At 45.4% G+C, this 20,193-nt stretch overlaps 1 pseudogene; it reads right to left on the reverse strand.

Annotated features, from left to right (window-relative positions):
• Positions 1-540: 540 nt before the first annotated feature.
• LOC109673951 (proteasome subunit alpha type-1 pseudogene) overlaps positions 541-20,193 on the reverse strand; it is a 31,584-nt pseudogene continuing 11,931 nt past the window's right edge.

Below are 20,193 nucleotides of genomic sequence, written 5' to 3' on the forward strand. Positions count from 1 at the left end.
GCAGAGAATCTGTTGGGATAGATGCACTTTGTCTCATTTTGATCTGCAGAAAGAATGAAGGGGAAGAGAGAGAAGAAATACAACATTTAGGAGGTAATGAGGCTGCTACTTCAAGAGCCACTGGGGTGTCCCATGATGGTACTGGGAGTCCTGGTGGGGGGAATGGGGAGCAATCATTTTTCCCCCAAACTACAGCCTGATGTCTCTGCCTCTGGATGGGCATTGACACAGTTAATTTCTTTTGGCTGCCTCAAAAGGCTGTGTCTCATCTTCACCTGTTTGATCCTGGATGGAGAACTTGACTCTGGACTTCCACTGTTTCAGGTATGTGTGGTGACACAAGGTCATAGATATGTGCCAGGTGACCAAGACAAATAAGTGAAAAGTAAAGAAATCTGGCCCAGTAAAAGCAGGGAGTAGAGGTGGCATTTTGAGTAGAGGGGCTTCCCTTCTGGCTCATTCACCAAAAATGTAACCAATGGGTGGCCTCAGAAGGCCCTGATCCAGAAGATTTCAGATCCTTGACATCCCGAACAAAGAATTGGACTGAGATACATAGATTTCAAAGTACAAGCAGAATTTTATTGAGACTGAGAGTAAGTGAAAGAAGAAAAGTCCTTACCAAGGAAGGCAGGGCCTGGGCTCTGGTGAGGTGCCTTAAGAGCGGCACCTGGCCAGGTGCTGGTGGTTCACGACTGTAGCTATACTGGAGGCAGAGATCAGGAGGATCACAGTTTGAAGCCAGCCTTGGCAAATAGTTTGTGAGACTATATCTTGAAAAACCCATCCCCCCAAAAGGGCTGGTGGGTTGGCTCAAGGTGTGGGCCCTGAGTTAAAACTCCAGTACTGGGGGTGGGGAGGAAGTAGCTCAAGAGCGTCAATAACTTGGTTTGGACAGAGATGTATTCGCTACAAGGGGTGAGCAAGGGGACGAGATTTGGTTGGTTCTTAAGAGTGGATTTTTGTGACTGACTGCATATGTGAATTCAATGAGTTAAAATTAGGTGCTCTTGTGTATATGTCCAGGTTGGGTACAGATGCAAATACTATTTCAAAGGAGGCATTTTGGGGTCGTTCTGGATGGAGCTCGATTCCCTGTTCACTATGAAATGCTCTGTAAGGAAGCCACCTGTTCCCAATGACCTGGTTTGGGTACTGTCCCTATATTTCCTGCTTCAATTCCATTCCCATGGGGTCTGCCAAGTTCTGTAACCAAAGTGCCACCTCCACCCCTGGCCATAAGGCCTGATTCTGGGTTAGGATACCTACCTGCATTAAGAGAGAATAATATAATATGTATTAAAGGGGAAAATGAATTTATTTACAACATTGGGCAAAACTGGAAACAGAACTTCTCATTCTGTCTCCATCTTGCTCATAGCAGTGTCACACTGCAAAAAAGAAGAAACAAGAGCCAGGAAGTACACATGTGCAGCTTTAACTATGAGCCCCAGTTACCCGAACTGACAGTTTTTCTCCTGGTACAGGGTTCCTGGGGTGGGCGTTTTCAGCATGGAATTTCCTGCAGGTATCCTGATTCCTAGGGACCCCTTTACTGGGGATTGAACTTGGGACCTCATGCATGCTAGTCAAGTGCTCTGCTACTGAGCTATGTCCCCAGTCCTGCCCTCTACTGCTTACTTTCATGTTAGGTGTATAAAGGCTCCTGCCATTATTTTTTATTCTTTTTATATATGCACCCATAAATATGTTTCATTTTTATAAAATAAAAATCTTATAAAAATGTTTAATAGAAACTGTCCCAGAGCTACCCAGTTCAAGTGCGTGAGAACGAGCTCAGAACAGTTCAGAATGCAATTTATTAGGGGACTTAGTGATGGAAGAATGATCTGGGCAGCAGCAAGTCCACATGGATCCCCACAGTTTGGGTCAGAAGGAGTGTTTATGTTAGTTGGGACAAAAGTGGCTTTATCCAAGCCAGAATGCATCTTCTGTATCCTAAGCTAACATCAAAGAGTCTGGCACATTCCAGACACCAGGGTCTGGTTGTCAAGTCCTACTGGTTTTACCCAGTTACACTCTGCTAGGAAACTGTGGAGTAAAATCTGGTAGGGGTCACTCTGGGGAAATCATGGTGGCTACCACTCCAGATGGCTTCAATCGTGTCAGGCTTAATCCATACAGAAACAAAGAGGACTATATCTGAAACAGTTAAGTGAAATGAAAATGCTTTTTTTTTTCTTTTTTCTTTTCATTCAGTACTGGGAATTGAACCCAGGGTCTCGGGCTTGACTCTACCACGTCAGCCATGTCCCCAGGCCATGAAAATGCTTTCAAAGACAGCCCCATTCCCTCTCAGGAGGCTCTGCACCACGCAAATGTGATCAGTAGCAGACACTGTACCAACTGAACTTGATCAAGCTATTCCAGGTGATTGAAACAGGGGACCGCAACTACATCGTATGGAACATGCCAGTAGGGGGAGCTCCTGCAGTATATCTGACAGGCCTACCCCCTGTGAGAGGATGAGCCTGGAAGCACACTGAAACAGATCCTGTGTGCCATAAAATACTGCTACAAGAAAGGCACTGCATACAGAGACCTGAAATTGAACAACATCCTGCTGGACACCCAAGGAAACATCAAGGTGACTTTGGCTTTAGCACCATGTTTTTGGGTGGGCAAGAGCTGACAGGTGTGTGTAGTGCTTTTGCATTCTGAGCCACCTATATCTTCCTATGCCACAAGTATGATGGTCTGAGTATCCTACAAGATCATGGAAAACTTACCATTAAATGGAGCACCTTTGTACAGCTATGGGAGCATTTCCTGCAACCAACTATTGACCATCTATAAGGAATTGCAAAAAAAAAAAAAATCATCATTTAGGGCTTATCGTCAGACTTAGTAAGAGGCCCACTCTGGAGCTTATCATGGAGCACCTGTGACTCAGCCAAGGTGAGGAAAGTTCACAGATTCCTATTAGGACACTGCTCAAATACTCAGACCTTAAAATCCTGGCCTCCATGTCTGAGCTGGATTACAACACAGTGAAGAGATAGGCAAGTCTCAGTTAGAGAGAAAATTCAATGAGGAATGGCTGTATACCTCATGCTGAAGCAGCAGAAATGCCAATGAGTTAGCTGTGCCATCAATGTTATGCAGCAGTAGGTCCTGCACCCAAGGTGTGACCTACCATCTTACCTCTTAAGGAACTGGGAAACATCATCCTTAAAGAGGTCCACTCTGGAGCACATAATGGGGCGCCTGTGACTCAGCTAAGGTGAGAAAAGTTCACTTAGTCCTTCCACCGGAAGTGTCCCCAAACACCCGGCCCTACAAACCTGGCTTCTAGTCGGACTTAAGTTACAACTCATGTGAGAACCTTGAGTCTCCATTACAGACAATTCATGAGGGAATGGCCACATCTCTCAGGCTGGGAAAGCACACATGACAGAGGCTAAGTTCACTGTCCACATCGTGAGACAGCAGGTCCCGTACCCAAGGCATGACCTATCATCTCACCTCTCTATGGAACTGCAAAATACCATCACTCAATTACTCACCCTGAACCCTAGCAAGAGGCCCACTCTGGAGCAGTTCATGGGGCACCTGTGACTCAGTCAAGGTGAGGAAATTTCAGTGAGTCCTTCTATCAAGACAGTATCCAAACACCAGCGCCCTACAACCTTGGCCTTCATTTCTGACCTCGATAACAACTAATGTGAGATATGAGAGACTCAATTAGAGGGCAAGTTGAATGAGGCAATGGTCACAAACCTCATAGAGTGAAATCACATGCTATGGGGTTAGCTGCACCATCTATGTTAATAGGCAACAGGTCCTGCATCCAAGGAATGACCTACCATCTTATCTCTTAAGGAACTGGGAAACATTGTAATTCAAGAGACCTACTCTGGAGCAATAATGGGGCACCTGTGACTCAGTCAATGTGTGGAAAGTTCACTGAGTCCTTCCATGGAAAAACTGCCCAAACGTCTGGACCGTACATATCTGGTCTCCATGTCTGACCTGGGTTACAACAAATGTGAGATCTGTGAGTCTCTATTAAACAGAAAATACAATGAAGCAATGGCAACATACCACATGCCAGGGGTTTGGCTGCACCATCCATGTTACATGGCAGCAGATGCTGCACCCAAGGTTTGACCTATCATCTTACCTCTTTAAGGAATGGGGAAACACCGCCATTCAACAGCTTACCCTCAATCCTAGTGAGAGGCCTACTCTGGACACATCATTACGCATCTGTTCCTCAGCCAAAGTGAAGAATGTTCACTGAGTCATTCCATGGAGACACTGCACAGACACCCGAAGCTATAATCCTGGCATCCATAGCTGACATGGGTTACAATCCAGATGAGACCCTCTATTCTCTTTTAGACAATTTAATGAGGCAATGACCACATCCCTCATGCTGTGACAGCACACACACCAACCATCCACGTTATGTGGCAGCAGGTCCTGCTGCCAAGGTTGGACCTATCATCTCTCCATGGAATTGTGAAAAATCATCATTCAAATACTCACTCTCAACCCTAGGAGAGGCCCACTCTGGAGTGGCACCTGTGGTTCAGCCAAGGTGAGGAAAGTTTAAGTCCTTCTATCAAGACACTGCCCAAACACCTGGACCTGGCCTCCAGGTTCGACCTGGGTTACAACTGTATGCAATTGGGAGTGTCAGTTCAACAGACAATTCAGTGAGGCAATGGCCACACACCTCATGCTGAGACTGCACACATTCCAGGGGGTTAGCTGCAATGTCCACATTACAAGGCACCCAAGGTATGATTTACCATCTTACCTCTTTAAGGAATTGCAAAACATCATCATTCAACTATATACCCTCAACCCTAGCCAGAGTCATACTGTGGATAAATCATGGGGCAAATGGCTCATCCAAGGTGAGGAAAGTTCACTGCATCCTTACACCAAGACACTACCCAAACTCCCAGACCCTACAATCCTTGCTTCAATGTCTGATTTGGGTTACAACCCATGTGAGAGCAACGATTCTTTATTAGGCAGTGGATGAGGCAATGGCCACATACTTTATGCTGAGACAGCACACATGGCAGGAAGTTTGATGCACCATGTATATTATGTGCCAGCAGGTCCTGCAACCAAGGTATGACCTACCATCTTACCTCTTTAAGGAATTGCAAAACATCATCATTCAACTGCTAACCTTCAACCCTATTCAGAGTCCTGCTTGGGACATCTTATAGGGAAACTGTGAATAGTGAGGAATGTTCACTGAGTCCTTCCACCAAGACACTGTCCAAACATCTGGAACCTACAATCATGGCCTCCATGTCTGACCTAAGTTATAACCCACATGAGATCCTCCTGTCTCTATTAGATAAATCAATGAGTCAATGGACACATACCTCATGCTGAGACAGTAGACATGCCAATGGGCTAGCTGAACCTTTCATATTGTGTGGTACCAGTCATGCACCAAAAGAATAAATATATTCCATCTCTAAGGAATTACAAAACATCACATTCAATTACTCACCCTCAGCCCCAGTGACATGTCCACTGTGGAGCACATGGTGCACCTGTGGCTCAGCCAACTTGAGCAAAGTTTACTTAGTCCTTCCATTGAGACAATGCTCAAATACCTGGACTCTACAACCCTTGCCTCCATGTCTGACCTGATTCTGAGAAACTGGATTACAGAAAAATGCAATAGGGAATGGCAACATACCTCATGCTGAGTCAGCACACATTCCAAGAGTTAACTGCACCCTTTAAGTTATGGGACAGCTGATCCTATACCCAAGGTATCACCTACCATCTTACATCTCTAAGGAATTGTGAAACATCAGTCAACTGTTTACAACCAACCCTATGGAAAGGTCCAGTCTGGAGCATATAACAGGTCATATGTGGCTCAGCCAAGGTGAGGAATGTTCATTGAGTCCTACCATGGAGATACTGCCCAAAAACATAGACTCACAATCCTGGCCTCCACGTCTGACCTGAGTTACAACTCATGTGAGATCCTTGAGTATCAGACACTTCAATGAGGCAATGGCTATGTACCTCATGCTGAAAAAGCACACATGCCAGGCATTTAGCTACATCCTCCATGTTTTGCAGCAGCAGGCCCTGCATCCAGGATATGACCTATCACCTTAACTGTCTGTGGAATTGCAAAACATCATCATTCAATTACTCACCCTCCATTCTAGCCAGAGGTCGAGTCTGGAGCACATCATGGTGTACTTATTCAACCAAGGTGAGGAAAGTTCACCAAGTCCTATGGAGACACTGCACACACACCTAGACCCTACAATCCTGGCCTGAATGTCTGACCAATGTTACAACCTGTGTGATATCCAAAGTCCAGATTACACAGGCAATTTAATGACTGTCTATTAGAAAATTCAATGAGGCAATGGCCATGTACCTTATGCTGAGAAAGCACACATACCAAGTTAGCTGCACCTTTCACAATGTGCACCAGCAGGTCCTGCACCCAATAATAAACAGCCTAACATCTTACATCTCTAACGAATTGTGAAACATCATCATTCAACTGCATATCATCAAGCCTAGGGAAAAGCCCACTCTGGAGCACAATATGGGGCATTTGTGGCTCAGCCAATTTGAAGAAAGTTTACTGTGTCCTTCCCAAGATGACAATGCCCAAACTCCTGGATCTGGCCTCCATGACCTGGCCTACACTTGGGTTACAAATCAGGAGAGTTCCTTCAGTCTCTATTAGACAATTCAATGAGGCATTGACCACATACCTCACGGTGAGAGAGCACACATGCCAGGGGGTGAGCTGTACTGTCCATGTTACATGGCAGTAGGTCCTGCACCCAAGTATGACCTATCATCTTTAAGGAATTGCAAAACATCATCATTCAACTGCTTACCCTCAACTCTAGCAAGAGTTCTACTCTGGATGCATCATGGGGGCAACTGTGACTCATCCAAGGTGAGGAATGTTCACCAAGACCTTCCATTGAGATGCTTCCCAAACACCTGGCCTACAATCATGTCTGATCTGGGTTACACCTGAGATTTGTGAGTCTCTAGTAGCCAATTCAATGAAGCAATGTAATTGTACCTCATACCGAGACATCAGACATGCCAGGGGGTATCAGCAACATTCATGTTATGTGGTAGCAGGTCTTGCACCCAAGGTATGTCCTACCATCTTAGTTTTCTAAGAAATTGCAAAACACTGCCAAAACACTATACCCTACAGCCCTAGCTTCCATGTCTGACCTAGGTTACAACCAATGTGAGATGGCAATTCTCTTTTAGACAATTCAATGAGACAATGGCTACATCTCTCATGTTGAGACAGTACACATGCCAGGGAGTTAGCTGCACCATCTATGTTATGTGCCAGCAGGTCCTGCAACCAAGGTATAATCTACCATCTTACCTCTTTAAGGAATTGCAAAACATCATCATTCAACTGCTAACCTTCAGCCCTATTCAGAATCCTACTTGGGACACTTCACAGAGAAACTATGGCTCAGCCAAGGTTAAAAAAGTTCACTGAGTCTTTCCATCAAGACACTGACCAAACATTCACACCCTACAGAGTTGGCTCCATATATGACCTGTATTGCAACTCATGAAATCTGGGAGTCTCAAGCAGATAGTTCAATGAGGCAATGGCCACATGCCTCATGCTGAGATAATCAACATGTCAGGAGGTTCACTGCAGAGTCCACTTTATCCAGCACCAGATCTCGCACCCAAGATATGACCTACCATCTTACCTCTCTAAGGAACTGTGACATCTTACCCTCCACCTAGCAAGAGGCCCACTCTGGAGCACATCATGGGACACTTGTGTCTGAGTCAAGGTGAGGGAAGTTCACCAAGTGCCCAGACACTTACACCCTAAAATCCTGACCTCCATGTCTGACCTGGGTTACAACCCATGTGAGATCTGTGAGTCTCTATTAATAAACAGAATATTCAATGAAGCAATCACAATATACCTCATGGTGAGACAGTCCACATGTCAAGGAGTTAGCTGCACTGTCTACATTATGTGGCACAAGGTTCTGCATCCAAGAAGTGATCTACCATCTTACCTCTCTATGGAGCTGTGAAACATCATCATTCAATGACTAACACTTAATCCTAGTGAGTGGTCCACTCTGGAGCACATTGTGGGGCTCCTGTGGCTCAGCCAAGGTGAGGAAAGTTCACAGAGGCCATCTATTGAGACACTGCCCAAACATCTGGACTCTATACTCCTAGCCTGCATGTCTGACCGGGGATATGACTCACACATGATCCTCGAGTGTCTATTTAACAGAGAACTCAATGAGGCAATGGCTACATATCTCACACTGAGCAGAAGACATGCCCGGGAGATCTAGCAGCACTGTCCACATTATGCAGCAGCAGGTCCTGCATCCAAGGTGTGACCTACCATCTTACCTTGTTAAGGAGCTGTGAAATATCATAATTCAACTGCTAACCCTCAACAATAGCAAGAGGCTAACTCTGGAACACAACATGCGGCATCTATGGTTCAACTAAGGTGAGGAAAGCTCACCAAGTCCTTTCATCTAGACACTGCCCAAATACCCAGACATTACAATCCTGGCCACTATCTCTGACTTGGGATACAACTCACATGAGATCTGAGAGTCTCTATTAAACAGAAAATTCAATGTAGTGGCCACATCCCTCAGGCTGAGAGGGCACACATGCCAGAGAGTTAGATACACCATATACAATATGGAGCAGCAGCAAGTCCTGCACCGAAGGTATGACCTGCCAACTTACCTCTCTGAGGAACTGTGAAGCATTTTTACCCATTTACCCTCAACCCTAGAGGGACACCAACTCTGGAGTACAACATGGGGCATCCGTGGTTCAGACAAAGTGAGGAAAGTTCACAGAGCCCTTCCTTAGAGACACTGCCCAAATGCCCATATCCCACAATCCTAGCCTTCATGTCTGACCTGAGTTACAGCCCATGTGAGATCTTGAGTCTCTCTCAGAAAATTCAATGAGGCAATGGCCACGTATCTCATGCCAAGACAACAGACATGCCAGGTGGATGGTGCGGCCTTCCTGTTATGCAGCAGCAGTCCTGCACCTAAGGTACGATCTGCAATCTTACCTGTCTACAAAACTGTACATCATCATTCAATATGCACTCTCAACCAGAGAGGCCCATTCTGGAGCATATTATGGGGCACTGGTGGCTCAGCCAAGGTGAGGAAAGCCCAACAAATCCATCCATCAAGACACGGGCCAAACACTGGGACCCTACAATCCTGGCCTCAAGATGTGACTTAGGTTACAACCCACAGGATATCCAAGAGTCTCTATTGGATGATTCAATGAGGCAATGGCCGCAAACCTCATGCTGAGTCAGCAGAATTGATGGGCTAGCTGCTGCATCCATGTATGCAGTAGCAGTTCCTGCACCCATGTATGACCTATCATCTTCTCTATGGAATTATGAAATATCATCATTCAACTGCATACTCTCAACCCTAGCAATAGGGCCACTATGGAGCACAAGGTGAGGAAAGTTCACCAAATCCTTGTATGAAAAAACTGCCAAAACATTCGGACCCTACAATCTGGCCTCCATGTCTGACCTAGACTACAACCAATGTGAGATTTATGTGTCTCTACTAAACAGAAATTCAATGAGCAATGGCCCCATACCACATGCCGACTCAGCACATATGCCAGTGAATTAACTGCACTGTCTACCTAATATGATGGCAGGACCTGTACCCAAGGTATCGTCTATCATCTTACCTCTCTGTGGAATTGGAAAACATCGTCATTCAATTAAGGACCCTCAACTTTAGATAGATGCCCACTCTGGAACATATCATCAGGTAACTGTGGTTTATTCAAGGTGAACAAGGTTCATCTTTTATGGATACACTGCCCAGACACCTGGACCCAACAATCTTGGCCTCCATGTCTCTGCTTGGTTACAACAATGTAAGATCATTGAGTCTTTATTAGAAAAACAACTCAGTGATGCAATAGCCTCATACCTCATGCCGAGACAGCAGACATGCCACGAGTTACCTGCACCATTCATGTTATGCAGCAATTGGTCCTGCACCCAGTGTATGACCTACCATCATACATCTCTAAGGAACGGTGAGACATCATCATTCAGTTGCTTATCCTGAACTTAGTGAGAGGTCTACTAAGGAGCACAGCATGATGCAGATGTGGCTCAGACATGGTGAGGAAAGTTCACAGAATCCTCCTATTGAGACACTGCCCAAACACCCAGTCCCTACAATCCCAGCCTCCATGTCTGACCTGGGAAACAAGTCACATGAGGTCCACAAGGCCTTATTAAACAGAATGTTCTCTGAGGCAATGTCCATGTACCTCATGCTGAGACAACAGTCAGGCCAGAAAGTTAGCTGCAATGTCTATGTTATATAGCAGTAGGTCCTGTACCCAAGGTGTGACCTACCATCTTACCCCTTACAGAATTGTGAAATAGCATTCAACTGCTTACTCTCAACCCTGGTGAGAGGCCAACTCACAACATGAGGCACCAAGGCTCCACCAAGGTTAGGAAAGTTCACCAAGTCCTTCCACCAAGACACTGACCAACACCCAAACCCTGTAATTCTGGCCTGAATGTCTCACCTGGATTGCAACCAACCTGAGATCCATGCATCGCTATCAGAAAACTCAATGAGGCAATGGCCACATATTTCATGCTGAGGCAGCAGACATTCCAGGGTGTTTGAGGAAGAGTCTGTGTCACTTATCAGCATGTCCTACAGTAAAGGCATTCACACCATCCTACGTCTCTAAGGAACTAGAAAACATCATTCCAGTGTTTACTCTCAACCCTAAAGAGAGGTCCAAATGGAGCTCATCATGGGGCACCCATGACTCAGTCAATGGGAGGAAAGTTCATTGAGTACTTTCTTTGAGCCACTGCCCAGACACCTGGCCCTTACATTCCTGGCCTCCTTGTATGACCTAGGTTACAACCCACATGAGTTCTGCAGACAGAAAATTCAATAGACCCTGGCCACATTCTCATGGTGAGAGAGCACACATGGCAGGGGGGATTAGCTGCACCATCCACATTATGGGGCAGCAAGCTACTGCACGCACGGAATGATCTACCATCTTTACCTCTTTAAGGAATTGTGAAACACCATCACTGAATTGCTTACCCTCAACACTAGTGAGAGGCCCACTCTGGAGCACATCATGAGGAGCCCATAGTCAGGGAAGATAAGGAAAGTTTACCAAGTCTTTCCATGGGGACACTGCTCTAACACCTTGGCCCTACAATCCTGGCTTCTATATCTGACCTGTGTTACAACTCATGTGAGAACTGTGAGTCTCTATTAGAGAATTAAATGAAGCAATGTCCACATTCCTCATGCTATAACAGCAGACATGCCGGGGGTAAATTCACCATCCACGTTATATAGCAGCAGGTCCTGTACCCAAGATATGACCTATCACCTTACATGTCTAAGGAATTGTGAAACACCATTATTCAATTAGTAACCTGCAACCAATGGGAGAGGACCACTCTGGAGCACATGATAGGGCACTCGTGGCACAGCCAAGGTGAGGAAAGTTCACCAGTCCATCTATGGAGAAACTACCCAAACATCTGGACCCTATACTCCTTGCCTCCATTTTTGACCTGGGATAAACTCTTGTAATTTCCTCAAGTGTCCATTAATCAGAAAATTCAATGCAGCAATGGCCACGTACATCATGCTGAGACAATGAACATGCCAGGGGGTTAGCTGCACCATTCATGTTATACAGCAGCAGGTCCTGCACCCAAGGTACGACCTACCACCTTACCATTTTGAAGAAATGCAAAATATCATTCAACTGCTTCCCTGCAACCATAGCAAGAGGCCAACTCTGGACCACAACATGGGGCACCAAGTGGCTCAGCCAAGCTGAGGAAAGGTCACTGAGTCCTTCCATTGAGACACTGCCCAAACAGCTGGACTCTACAATCCTGGCCTCCATGTCTGACCTGGTTTATAACCCACATGAGATCCAGGAGACTCTCTTAAACAGAAAATACAGTGAGGCAATGGCCACATACCTGATCCTGAGAGAGCAGACCTTCAAGCTAATCAACTGTACTGTTCCCGTCATATAGAAGGGAGTACTAAACTCAACATATGATATACCATCTTACCTCTCTACGGAACTGTGAAATATCATCAGTCAATTAGTAACCCTCAACCTTAGCAAGAGGCTTACTCTGGAGCACATCATGGGACACACATGGCTCAGACAAGGTGAGGAAAGTTCAGTGTCCTTCCATTGAAACACTGCTCAACTACCTGGACCCAATAATCCTGGCCAATATGAGTGACCGGGGTTACAACCCATGTGAGATCTGTGAGCCTCTATTAGAAGATTTAATATGCAATGGCTACATAACTCATGCTGAGAAAGCATGCATGCCAGGAGATTAGCTATACTACCTACATTATGGGGCAGCAGCTACTGCACCCAAGGAATGACCTACCATCTTACCTCTTTAAGGAAATGTGAACTATCATCATTCAACTGCCCACCCTAAACCCTAGTGAGAGGCCAATTCCAGAGCACAAGATGGGGCACCTATGGCTCAGGAAAGTTCACTAAGTCCTTCCATGGAGACACTGCCCAAACATCCAGATCCTACAGTCTTGGCCTCCATATCTGACCAGGGTTACAACCCACATGAGATTCACAAATCCCTATCAAAAAGGAAATTTATGCTGAGATGGTTAGCTACACCACTCACTTTATGTGGCAGCAAATCCTGTACCCAAGGTATGTCCTACCATTGTACATCTCTTAAGGAACTGGAAAACATCATTCAAGTGCTTACCCTCAATCCTATCAAGAGGCCCTATATGGAGCACATCATGGGGGCTCTGGAGGCCCAGCCAGGATGAAGAATGTTCATTGAGTCCTTCTATTGAGCCACTTTCCAAACACCTAGACCCTACAATCCTGGCTTCCATGTCTGACCTGGTTTATAACCCACATTAGAATCTTGAGTCTCTATTAAACAGAAAGTTCAATGAGGCAATTGCCAATTACCAATACTGACATAGCACTCCAGGCAGAGTTTTGGCTGCACTGTCTTCATTATGTGGTGGCAGGACTTGTACCCAAGGTATGATCTACCATATTGCTGCTCTATGGAATTGTAAACTATCATCATTCCATTAAGTACTGTCAACCCTAGGGAGACTCCACTCTTGACTATGTCATTGGACAACTGTGGATCATCCAAGTTGAGGAAAGTTCAACCAGTCTTTCTATTGATACACTGCCCAGACACCCAGACCCTACAATCCTGGCCAACATGAGTGACCTGGGTTACAATCCATACAAGATCCTCAAGTCTCCTATCAGACAGAAAATTCAGTGAGGCAGTGGTCAAGTAACTAATGCTGACACAGAAGACATGCCAGGGGTTAGTATTAGCATCTGCATTGTGGAAGGAGGTTCTGCACCTAAGGCATGACCTACCATATTACTGCTCTATTTAATCGTGAAAAAGTTATTCAATTATGCACCCTGAACCCTAGTGAGATGTTCACTCTGGTGCACATCATGGGACACATGTTTCTCCTCCAAAGTGAGGAAAGTTCACTGAGTCCTTATATCAAGACTGCCAAAACACTTGGGCCCTACAATCTTGGCTTCAATGTCTGACTGGGGTTACAACTCAGGTGAGATCTGAGAGTCCCTATTAAGCAGAAGATTCAATGAGGCAATAGGTGTGTACCTCATACCGAGACAGCATACAAGCCAGAGGGTACTGCACACCTGAGTTATACAGCAGCAGGTCTTGTAGCCAGTATGATCCACCATCTTACCTCTTTAAGGAGTTGTGAAATTCAACTGCTTACCTCAACCCTAGTGAGAGGCCGACTCTGGAACACAACATGGGGCATCCATGGCTCAGTCAGTGTGAGGAATGTTCATTGAGTCTTCCCATCAATACACTGCCCAAACACCCAGACTATACAATCCTGGCCTCTATGTCTCACCTGGGTTACAACTCCTGTGAGATCTGCAGGTCTCTATTAAATGGACATTTAAGTGAGGCAATGGTCACATACCCCATTCTGAGACAGCAGACAAGCCAAAGTGTTAGCCGCACCATCCACATTATGCCCTACAAGGTTCTGCAGCCAAGGTATGACCTACCATCTTAACTGTGGAATTGCAAGATGTCATCATTCAGTTATTAACCCCAGCCCTAGTGAGAGGCCCACTCTGAAACACATCATGGGGCACATGTGGCTCATGCAACGTGAGGAAAGTTTGCTAAATCCTCTTATTGGAACAGTGCCCAAACACCCAGACCCTACAATCCTGGCCTCCATGTCTAACCTGGATTGCAATCCATGTGAGGTCCATGAGTGTCTACTGAACAGAATATTCAAAGAGGAAATAAATAGCCACATATCTCATGCTAAGACAGCAAACATGCCAGGGGATTACCTGCAGGGTCCACATTATGTGGTAGTGGGTCCTGTACCTAAGGTATGACCTACCATCTTACATCTGTAAACAACTGAGAGACATCATCATTCAACTGCTTACCCTCAACCCTATTGAGAGGCCCCGTATGGAGCATATCATAGGAGCTCTGGAGGCCCAGCCAAGATGACGAATGTTCACTGAGTCCTTCTACTGAGACTACCCAAATACCTGGACCCTATAATCCTGACCTCTCTGTTGAACTTGGGTAATAACCCATATGTGTTTCTCAAATCTCTACTAGAGAGAAAATTCAATGAGGCAATGGTCACACACCTCGTGCTGAGTCAGCACACATCCCCTACGGTTATGTGCATCACCCAGCAGCAGCAGCGGATTCCTGCACCCAAGGTATGACCTACCATCTTATCTCTCTATGGAATTGAGAAGCATCATTTAATTACTCACCCTCAACCCTACTGCAAGGCCCACTTTGTAGCACATCCTGGGGTACCAGTGGCTCAGCCACGGTAAGGAAAATTCACTGAGTCCTTCTATTGAGACACTACTCAAATACTCAGACCATTCAGTCTTGCAATCCTGGCCTCCATGTCTGTCCTGGAAAATGAGACCCGTGAGTCTCTATCAGACAATTCAATGAGACAATGGCCACATACCTTATGCTGAGATGGCCAGAGGGCTAGCTGCACCATCCACATCGTGTGGCAGGAGGTCCTGTACCTGAGGTATGATCTACCATTTTACCTCTCTGTGGAATTGGGAAACATCAACAGCTTCCCCTCAACCCCAGGGCGATGCCCACTCTGATGCACGATGGGGTACCTGTGGGTCAGCCAGGGAGAGGAAATTCACTGAATCCTTCCATTGAGTCACTGCCCAAGTTCCCAGACCCTACAATCCTGGCTTCCATTTCTGACTTGTGGTACAACCCAGGTGAGATCCACCAGTCTCAATGAAGCAGAAAATTCAATGAGGCAATGGCCACAAATACGTTATGCCAAGACAGCACACATGCCAGGGGCTTAGGTGTACCACCCATGTTAAGCACCTTTTCCCTATCCCTCACAAATCCACCTTTGCTTTCCCCCCAAGGTGGAGAGCCATTGTACCTGCCCTTCACCCCTTCATCTTGTCATTTTATGACATGAAGCCAGGGCAGAAAAAGTGCCAGCTTGCCTAACATTCCCCTCAGCATCTTGGTGAGGAGGACTGCCCACCCTCAGCACAGGCCCCAGCCTGGTCCTGTGGCTGCTCCACTCATGGGGAGATGGAAAGTGGCACATCCTCTGAGGGCATGTTCTCAGATGAACACGCCCTTACCAGTTCGAAACAACTTCGTGTAACCACAGTCTCTCCCAGTGATTATAACTGGAATTAGAAGGGAGTGACAAGGAGGTTCCTGACCTCTGTTTTAAGTCTATACTGTTGGATTCTGGTGGAAAAGTCATGCCTTAGGTTTCATAACACAATGGCTCGAAAGAAAGCCATGGAAATCAGGGAAAGACACAGTAACAATGGAGAGCCAGAGGACCCTGTGCTCTGTGGATTGGCCTGGTGTAGACTCAACCAGCTGCAGGAAGAACCTGGGGAGGGAGACCATGCTGCCATGTATCCAGCATGCCCAACAAAGGTCTCTGTCCAGTGCAGGAAGAGGTGTGCAAACTATCTTTCCATGTGCATGCCAAATTGCCATAAGACTCTCCCCATGAAATTTCAGTGAAGCGGGATCTGCCACTGAGAAGGCCTCCAAAGCATCCTGTGCAGAGTGGGGCCAGTGAGCTGGAAGGTTGCCTGTAGATGCCTGAAGAGGAGAAACCACTTACAACACCCCTGGGGGAACCTCAGAGACTTTTTCCTGGGACTCTTCCCCTTTCCCTGCTCATCTATCCTTTCCTCCATATATCTGGGGGTTAGCAGAGATGGTTCTTAATGTATTTCCTTCTCAAGTATCTTATAATAAAACTGATGCTCCTGAAGGATGGACAGAAGAGTTTCTATACATAACACACACAGAATGATATGTGCAACATGCATGTCATTTATGAAGTATAATTGCAAAATGAGCCCTATCATGCCTCCAACTAAGTAAAAAAAAATTAAAATTTAAAGGCTGGGAAGTGGCTCAAGTGGTAGAGCACCTAGTAAACACAAGACCCTGAGTTCAAATCCCAGTACTTACAAAAATTTTAAAATAATTTTCCCAACACCGTTTTATCCTTGCATCATCCTTCTGCATCCTTTTGTCACTGGAGAGGAAAGGGATGAGGAGGATTCCCTAGTAAGAGAGAAGGTGGAGAAACCCTCCACTCATGTCCCAATTTCCATGCAAACCACAAGAATTTAAAATTCACAGCAGAAATCATTTTGAGTGGCTTCATAAAAAAGGGAAGAATGCTGTTTCTACGTATATGAATCAGCTATGGTTCTTAATAGTATTAGCCAAATAATTAAGCCATTCATGACAACCAATAAAAATACAGAAATTGGGGCATGGATTGATTTCTCTGGATGCTCAACATCTGTCTAACTTTAAGTGGCTCAATTCTCTTCTAGGCCCTTGGGCTGCCATCCTTTGCTTGGTCATTTCGGTCTATGCCTTCTCTGTTTCATAATATCCTCCCTTTGGAACCACATAACTTCATTCATTAAAAGCTTGTACAACTCCAAGACTCAAACTCTCTACTTGGCTATTTGATTTCAACCCATAACCCACAGTGATCCCCTAACTCCTCAGGGACAATTCTGTACCCCTTCTCAGCACAATGCAATTATAGAAGACGGACCTCCCTTCCTCAACAACCCTAGAGTGGAGGTTGCCTCTTATAATCTTCCAAAGAATCAATTCCTTCCTGTCTGAGGGAAGAAATGTAAAGCCCATCAATGAACCTAAATAACTCCTTTTTGCATTTAGACTCAATTTTGTGTAGATTCACACCTAACCTTGCTTATCTTTTCAGACCCAGCCTGTAACTTGTTTGTTCTAGTCTGAGAAATGACAGTACTCAGAAACTTTGAGACACATCTCTGGGCCAAACCAAACTCTGGTCAATGTTCTGATCTAACTAGGGAGGTACACCCTACCATCTGTCAAAGAGACAAAGAATCACCTGGTCCACTCCATCCACCTCCTTTCCTACAACCCCCTCCTTACAAAAATCCTTTAAAACTCACTTGAATTACCCATGAAGCCAATAGTGTCTGGCTCCTTTCCTCCCTAAGAAAGTGAATAAAAAACTCTTTTGTCTTGCTTTAACTCTGGTCAATGTGAAATCATTTGCACCCCACTCACCAGCCACATGACTGGGACCTAACGTATGACTTTCCTGGCCCCTAAGGTTCCTCCATAAAAAATTACTTAACATTATATCTATCTATCTATCTATCTATCTATCTATCTATCTATCTATCTATCTACCTATTATCTACCTATCATTATTTTGGGGTTGGGTCTGGGGTTTGAACTCAGGGCTTCTTGCCTGAAAAACAGGTATTCTACCACTTGAGCCATACCCCTAGTCCATTTTGCTCTGGTTATTTTGGGAGATGAGGTCTTGTGAACTATTTCCTGGGCTGTCCTTGAACCATGATCTTCCCAATGTCAGCCTTCAAGTAGCCAGGATTACACATGTGAGCCCCCAGCATCCAGGTTAATATTGTATTTTATAGCCAGGTATGGCAGGACACACCTGTAATGCCAGCAGTTGGGAGAATGAGACAGGAGGATTGAGAGTTAACTGCCAGCCTGGCTTACATACCAAGGCCCTGTCTCAAGATACGTAAATAAAATTATATTTTATGACTGTATTGTATTGGGGATAACTATAATTTAGATTGGGTTTACTATTTCTTAGTAATTATTTGTTAAGAGAAACCAAAAAGGAAACATTATAGTGGACCTCAAGACTCTTAGGGGCCCTCAGCATTGGTCCTACTGTGCCTGAGTCAGTGATCCCCCTGTGAGCCCACTGTTCCAGGGTCTTCAGCAGTGAGCAAAACACAGTGTTTGCCTTCAGGGAGCTTGCATTCCAGTTGGTGACAAAAAATAAGTCATTTAGCAAGCAAAGTACAAGCAAAGGAGAAAAAGCAGAGAAGTGAAATAGGGGGAGTGCTGTCATGTCAGACAGGAGAGACATGGATGGCTCCACTGGGAAACTCTCATTTGGGACCAAAATGTGAGGAAAACCAGGGAATAGACCAGGCACATACTTTTTCAAGTGCAGCTGAGGTTTGAAATTAGCACCCAGAACAGAACCCAGAGTGCTGCTCCCCGAAGCACAGATCCTCCACTCCACATTTCCAGGCCTATGAGTTGTGCTCAAGTCTGGACACAGGTGCCTGCCTGTACATCCTCCGTTTTGCTTCCCGGCACCAAGGTAGTCTGGATCTGCTTCTTGCTGGCACCCCTTTCCTATCCAGGCTGGGTGCTGGTTCTCTTCGTCTTTGAGTGGACAGCATCAGGGACCTGGTGGTAAGGGAAGGGAGTAGTCAGAATCATGCAAGGCAGTGAGGGATTCAGCTTCCCAGACTCCCTCTTCAAAGATGGTGGCCTGAGCCATGTGTTCCCTCTGAACTGCGCATGCTTAGTGTAGTGAGCAGGGGGCAAGTTTACTGGTGGATGGTGACACCCATTTGAATCTAGGGAGCCAATGCTGTTGGTACTGTCCCTGCCACCAATCCAGTCTTTGAAGGGAATTCCACTTGTTACCATTGGGTTGTCTCAGCACCTCCTAGGTGTATTAGTTCAGGTTCTCAGCAACTTGAACAAAAGGCACAGAAATAGCAAACAAAGCATAGATTCATTGAAAATGAAAATACACTCTCACAGAGGGCATGGAGCAGGCCTGAGCAAAAAAGCCCAAGGCCCTGATTCTTCTGTCTTTGTGTAATTTAAGGCCAAAGGTGGAGCAGAAGGGGGCTGAAAGGGGCATCCCTCTTATTACTGACAGCTTTGATTGGCTTTTGTGGGCACATGTCCTTACCCATAATGCATGCATGAATGCTGTGTGTGTGTGTGTGTGTGTGTGTGTGTGTGTGCGCTTAAGGACTGTCTCAAAAGGTCATTTGAGGACAGCTTCCCCAGCCCTCAGCGCGTGTGGTAGTTTTGGAGTTTTTCCTTCTAGGAAAACGTCCTCTCCTTTGTCATGATCCAGTGTCTCCTAAGATGACCACAAAAATTGGTTCTAAGAAACTAACAATGAGCAAACTGAAAAAGAATGTATGAAAACATTTCCATTTATAATAGCCTCAAAAAAAATCAAATACTATTCACAACAGCCAAGTTATGGAAACAGCCAAGATGCCCCACCACTGACGAATGGATTAAGAAAATGTGGTATCTATACACAATGGAATTTTATGCAGCCATGAAGAAGAACGAAATGTTATCATTCGCTGGTAAATGGATGGAATTGGAGAACATCATTCTGAGTGAGGATAGCCTGGTCCAAAAGACCAAAAATCGTATGTTCTTCTTCATATGTGGACATTAGATCAAGGGCAAACACAACAATGGGATTGGACTTTGAGCACATGATAAAAGCGAGAGTACACAAGGGAGGGGTGAGGATAGGTTAAGACACCTAAAAAATTAGCTAGCATTTGTTGCCCTTAACGCAGAGAAACTAAAGCAGATACCTTAAAGCAACTGAGGCCAATAGGAAAAGGGGACCAGGAACTAGAGAAAAGGTTAGATCAAAAAGAATTAACCTAGAAGGTAAC

Source organism: Castor canadensis, chromosome 16 (genome assembly GCF_047511655.1).
Source record: "Castor canadensis chromosome 16, mCasCan1.hap1v2, whole genome shotgun sequence".
Taxonomy (NCBI): Eukaryota; Metazoa; Chordata; class Mammalia; order Rodentia; family Castoridae; genus Castor; species Castor canadensis.